The following is a 7,063-nucleotide window of genomic DNA, read 5'->3' on the forward strand; positions in this document are numbered from 1 at the left end:
TCATGGCGAAAAAATTTAGGTTTTTGTAATTGTGAAATTTTTTCGCCATGAACGGTTTGTGTTTTTAAACGCAGTGTATTTTTTCTGATGTTATATTTATTCCTGAATGATGTGTAAAGAAATTTTGATTTAAGACTCTTAATGAATTCTTTATACTGAAATATATATTGAAGAAGATAAATATGTTCATTTGAATTTATACGTTTTTGCATCGTAACTCCTTTATTATTATTTATAAGTAGAGGTAGAAGGAGGAGAGAGAAGAAGAAGAAGAAGAAGAAGAAGAAGAAGAAGAAGAAGAAGAAGAAGAAGAAGAAGAAGAAGAAGAAGAAGAAGAAGAAGAAGAAGAAGAAGAAGAAATTGGAAAAGAAGAGAAAGAACTATAAAAATACGGGAGTGATATGACAGTAGTAGGATGTTGGTGGAATCTTAAATGGTCAGAGTCCTAAAAGTGATCTGTTGTGGTTGTAATAGCATTGACTGGAATTGCTCTGAATAAATTCATGGGTAATGACTCTAAAGAAAATATCGTTTTTAATATTTGCGTGCGTATTATTCTAAGGCCCCTGCAGTAATGTCATTTGTGTTTGTGATAAAATAGAACTCTTCGCTAAATCGCTGACTACAGGTTGCATCGTCCTTGATTTTATACAGGAGAAAAATTCTGAAGCTGGGCTGTTCGTTAGAGGCGCAAATGTGTTCGCTGAATGCTATTTTTCTGTATTCCCGAATTTTGATCTGAGATCTATGTAGAGCCATCCTTTGACGTAGAGTGTTTTTGGTTTGGCCTATGTATTGTTCTTGACACCCTGAGATAGTTAATGCATATATTAGGTTTCCCAAAGCACATGTGAAGTTGTTTTTCATTGTAAAACGTTGACCCTGATTGAAAAAGAACTCCGATCTCAGGATTAGGTTGACGCATATACCACAGTTAGGTCTGCCGCATTTTTTTACTAACGGCTTCAGTGTTATTGTGGAGCGTACTTGGGCTTGAGTTGGGAGTCTTTTCATTGATTTGGGTTGTCTTTTGCTCTTTATGATGGTGTGGGTTTAGAGGATTAAATTCATTCTGTGGTCCCTTTCTAGTAAGGGAATGTTCCGGAGGATGGTGTCGAAATTTTCGTTCTTAAGGGGGTTGGGCGTGGAGATGTATAGTAGGGCTTCTGGTTGTAAATCCGTCTTCAGTTTGGGATACCTGAGTTTGTGGATGTTGCGTTGTAAGGCACCTTGAAAGCTTATATCAATTAGTGATTGTGGGTAGGTCCTGGTAATAATTGTAGTCGTGTGTCCCTGGTGCTTGTATTAGAAACTATAGTATAAATCCATTTAGCTAGGTTGAAGGGGATATTTATTCTAGTGTGACTGGCATGAGTTGAACGGTAGATATTTCTTGGAGTCCGTGGGTTTATAGTATATATCTGTTTCTATTTTGTTGTTGCGATTTCTTAATGAGGATGCTGAGCAATGGAAGTTCTTGATGGCTCTCTTCAATCATAAATCGAATGCTTCTGTCAAGTCCATTTATAAGTGCTTCAAATACTTTAAGTTTCTCTATACTTTCATGCAAAAGAATGAAACAATCATACAGATACCTCTTCCAGTTATTTGCTATGTAGAGGGCGAATGGGTTGACGCATTTTTCTAGTACATTACAATAAAGACTAATTTCTAGATATCCCATGACTAGGTTAGCAAAGGATATTTCAATACCATATGACAATTCATGGACAATTCGAGATGAGTGGCATACTAGAAAGCAAGATCGATTACAGAGTTTGCCCTGAGAGCCTGATGCAACTCTCAGTGTTAAAGGAGGAGTGTTGCGGAAGCCAATAATAGCTGCAGTAATACGGGAACTTGAGTTTGGTGTAATGTCGGGAAGTGGGGTAAATCGCCTTGCGCAGCGGTTGAGTTGCTAATAAAAGATCGAAACTAGGGGGGACCACATTATTCATTTTCGGTCCGATTTCATAGTTAGGCCCTACTGTTCAACAAAAGTGTCCTGTATCGTCTATGGTTTTACTGCTGCTGTGTAAACATGAGCCATCTCGAGCAGATCGGTCCATTACAACTGTTAACTCATGCTATGCAACATACATTGTATAAGGAATCTGGCATGCGTTAGATCTTTATTGGTTTAGATTTGGTGACTGTTTGTTTCCAAGGATTATTTTTCATGTTTATTTTTCTCCGTTAATAATTTGCATGTTCTATTTCGATTTTCCCTGTTAGATTCGTAATGCACGATCTAGGATTTTAGCCCACTTATAGATGTGACAATTCGCAACTTCTAAGTAAGTTATAAATTTAGACACTGACTGATATTACAGAGTTGTTCTTCAAGAAATGTGAAACTGATACCGTAAATATATATTTAGGCCAACCAAGTGTGCAGGTATACTTAATATACGGTTAAGCTATATTAACACTAATAAAGATGTCACTGTTTTATAAACAATTAGGGAAGAGATTTAGATACAATATTCTTCTACGGACAATGAGGATAAAGGTAATGGTGATATGTATTACAATAGTAGTTGTGGCTCAGATGCAGATAAGATGTTATAATTGTGATTGATTTTATTGATACTGAAGATTGGGGTATTAATGGTGTTGAAAATTATAAAAATGATAATGATGATGGTGGTGGTTGTGGTGACAATAGCTTAACTATATTGGAGCTATAATAGCTATAATTAGTAGTTTAAAATGTATCAGCAGCCGTTTATATTTTAACCAATGTACTTATAGTGTAAGTAATATGCCTAATCTATTTAAGGAAGTCGTGCAATTGCTTCGTATATGATGCTGTTTCACAGTCTCTGGCGATCTCTTTCCTTGTTTTCGTTGATTTAATTTATTAACATTCAATTCTAAAGAAATCAACCTCTTTTTTTTTATTTAATGTTTATCATATAGCGTACGTGGTTAATGATAGAAATAAATGTAACTTGAGGGCTACTTGAGCGTACGATGAACATCATTATCCTAGAATTGAAATAATAAAACGAGTTTGAAGACAAAATTGAAAAGAAAACAATGAAATACCGAGCTTTGATTTCTGAATGATATATAGAAATGAATGAAGAAATTTACGATCGTAACCAATGCCACGCTAAAATAAATTTGTTCAATCTTAGGGATAGCCCTTTACTCACCACATCACACGCACACACACGCACGCATGTACACACTTACATATGTATATGTATGTATGTATGTATGTATGTATGTACGTATCTACGTATGTGTGTGTAAAGTGCCAATTATCCCCAATACAATAAATGATTCAACATTTACCTTTCAGTGAATTTAGATAATTTCGGAATCTTTAGGAACATTAACATATCAATCGACCAAATTAACTGATGGAATTTTGACAATACAGACATAAATTAATGCGTTATATGCGAATAATCAAAATACATCGTCAATCGCATTTGTGATGAATATGCTTATAAAATTTGGTAAGCTAACATCCAAATATCCCGAACACTCTCCAAATCTTCCGTACAGACAAAAGAAAATGCAGTCACAGTAGATTTGCAATGTACATCCGCGAAGATGTCACACCATTAACTCTGTTATCGAACGCGAACTTGGTGTGTGACACACTCATTGTACATCTAAAGCAACTTGATATAATGATATGCACACTAGATCGCCTAGCTGATGCCTGAAATCATGATGGAAAATTTGAGGAATGCCTCAGTGTGATAAAGGAAGTACTAACACAATTAGATCAACGTACTACTATAATCCTGATGGGTGACTTCAACTTCCTCAACATCAGGTGGCCTGAGGGCAATATAATCCCAGGAATGACGCACAAAGAGCAAAATCAAGCAGAATCTCTACTTGACCTTACGAAAATGCTATTCATGGAGTAGATCATACTCTCTCTCCAACCAGGTATAAAAATATCCTGGACATCTGTTTTACAAACAATGTGGAAATTATCCACAGCGTAAATATATCACCGACAATATTCTCAGAGTATAACATGATAGAACTGATAATATATGGCCCAGAATTAACTAAACATAAACTCCGCGCAGATGACTCTCAAACCCTATCCAGCCTAAATTTCTATAAGGCTGGCTGGAAGTCACTTGTAAAACAGATACTCCAGCAGGACTGGCCTAAAAGCCACTCTATGCAAGACATAGATACGAAACCCAATAAATTCATGTCAATAATGCGAGCCTTATGCATTAAATATATCCCAGAGAAGGGAGCCAATACACACAAAAACATCATTCCCCGAGACAGGAGAGTACTCATGCGGCGGAGATAAAGATCTAGGATCGCTGAAACAAGCACCTTAATGCCAGTGTGAAATCCCACCTGACAGAGAAATTCTTCGAAATAGAAACTAAACTCAAAATCTCCTATGAAAAAGAATGAGAAGAAAGAGAAACCTGAGTAGTCGAAAAAAAAAAAAAAGAAATCCTAAAGCCTTCTACACGTTGGCAAAGTAGTCTGCCTCAGTACGCTATAAGAGAGGGTCACTATTTGGTAAAAACGGTTCACTAATTGCAGACCCAGGGAAGATAAGTGAAGCACTAAATAAACAATTCCAAAATGTTTTCACTTCTCCACTGCAAAATATGCAAATAAACAGGTCGAAGGAGTTTTTCAATGTAATGAATCTATTTGGAAAGGAGGCAACCATAACAGAAGACCATGTAATATCGGTCATTGATGAGATGAGATCAAACTCAGCAACAGGCCCAGAAGGACTCCCAGCTATTTTCTTAAACACATAAAAAGGCTCTTGCAAATCCACTGCAGATACTCTTTCAGAGTTTCCTTGACTGTGTTAAACTTCCCAGCATGCTAAAAGAGGATATAATATGCCCTGTCCATAAAGGACGGAGCATAGCAGATGCTAAAAACTACAGGACCATCTCTCTGACCTCACAAGTTAGCAGAACAATGGAACGCATTGTCCGAAAAATGGCTGATCACGTTCCTAGAGGAAAACAACTTTCTCACAAATATGCAACATGTCTTCCATCCAGGGAGGAGCTGCCTCACACAGTTGCTGCATCACTTTGACTGGGTACTGAAGTAACAGCTAAACCCATCAGCTGTAGATGTGATACACCTCGACTTTGCCACGTTTTTCGACAAGGTTGATCATGGTATGATATATCACAAGCTGCGTAACCTTGGTATCACCGGGAAACTGGGAGAATGTTTGCATGATTTTTCTGAAGGGCATGAGTCAGACAGGTGTAGCCAATGGTCCTCACTCTGAAGAGACACAAATTCTCAGCGGAGTCCCAAAGGGAACTGTACTGGGGCCGCTATTATTTGTGGTGGCCCTGTCAGACATGTCCTCGGTGGTAAGTCAGCCAATCGAACCAGTTGTGCTGACGACGACACAATAGTATCGCAGGCAGGTGGGGACCCATAGGACATCATGAAACTGCAGAAAGACCTCAACGAAATCTACAAATGGGCTAACAAAAATAGCATGCAATTCAATGCTATGAAATTTCAGGCACTCCACTATCAGTCCAACACCAGGCTAAAATCGGATTACACTGAACCAGAAGGTAATATGACCCCAGAGTCAGAGTCGGTGCGTGACCTGGGAGTTTACATGAGCAATGAAACAACACTCCATGTGCATATTACCATGATGGCGTCACTGTGCAGGCGAGTGGCTGGCTGGATTCTGAGGACATTCACAATGAGAAAAAGGGAAGCCCTGCTATTCCTACGGAAGACATTCGTTCTCAATCGCTTGGACTACTGCTCCCTATGGTCCCCAGAGTGTGTAAAACAAACTGTGGAACTCAAAGCAATCCATCACCAGTACACAAAGAAGATTGACCCGATGCAAAAGATGGGCTACTAAGAGAGGCTAAAGGAGCTGTGTCTCTATTCCTATGAGAGAAGATGAGTGAGATGTGCGGTGATGTATATTTGGAAAATCTTTGAGGGTTTGGCTCCCAATTTTGAATTTGACAGATATACCAATCCTCGAACTGGACGGCACTGCAACATACCAAAGATCTTGTCTTCCCTATCTAAAATAAGAACACAGTACTGCAATATTCTGGGTTTGAAGGGGCCGCAATTGTTCAACACCCTTCCAGGCAACCTTAGAGATCTATATGGTGTTGATGTAGAAGCTTTCAAGGAACGTGTGGACAGGTTTCTATCTGAGATACCAGATGAACCTACATCGCGGCAGGAGACACAAAGAAGAGCAGCTCCGTCCAACTCGCTACTTCACCAATAACAATTTAGGAAATAACACCGAGTAACTAAATGTGTTGTACCAGCATGGCCTCAGCCCTGTGTTGAAACCAGTAAAAGATAAAACATAAGCATATGTTTACATAAATTAAAAAAAATATGGTATCATATACAACTGGTTTTCGAACAACTATATCTTTCATTGAAACAGAGAACGGAAAACATTAGAATTAAAGTTTTCATCAAAAATTGGGATAGAATGCATGCTATTTAATATATAGCTATCATTTCAAATACTTTCGGTTTTGACTGACTAATGAGAGCCTGGCTATAACAGAGAGCGACAGATTTCAAGATTTGCAACTCACTGATGTGCACTCTAAAACAGAAAGAGACTGCCTTCACTACCCTCAGCCAGTACTCCTAGAAGGGGTGACCAACGCTTCAGTGAGAGATCTCTGTACTGTTCAAACGATATAGTGACTTGTATGCATCTATATTTTACCTCGATTCCTATTACTCATCAGGCCGTATCCCAGTTTCCATGACGAATATATGACCGAGATCACGACATTCTCCTTGAAAGAGACACCAGTCCATAGCAGGTTTCAAGACCAGCAATTTTGAGGAAGAAGGGGTAAGTCGATAAAATGACTGCAATACTAGACTGGTACTTTATATAATTGACCCGACCCGAAGGGATGAAAGGCAATGTTGATCTCGGGGAGATTAGAGCTCACAAGGTAAAGAAAGATGTGGCCCTAAACTTTTTCTCTGAAGCGATATGACAGTACGGCTTGCCATCTGATACGTTTGTGTGCGTGTTTATATATATATATATATATAT

The sequence above is a fragment of the Octopus bimaculoides genome, chromosome 5 (assembly GCF_001194135.2).
Source record: "Octopus bimaculoides isolate UCB-OBI-ISO-001 chromosome 5, ASM119413v2, whole genome shotgun sequence".
Lineage (NCBI taxonomy): Eukaryota > Metazoa > Mollusca > Cephalopoda > Octopoda > Octopodidae > Octopus > Octopus bimaculoides.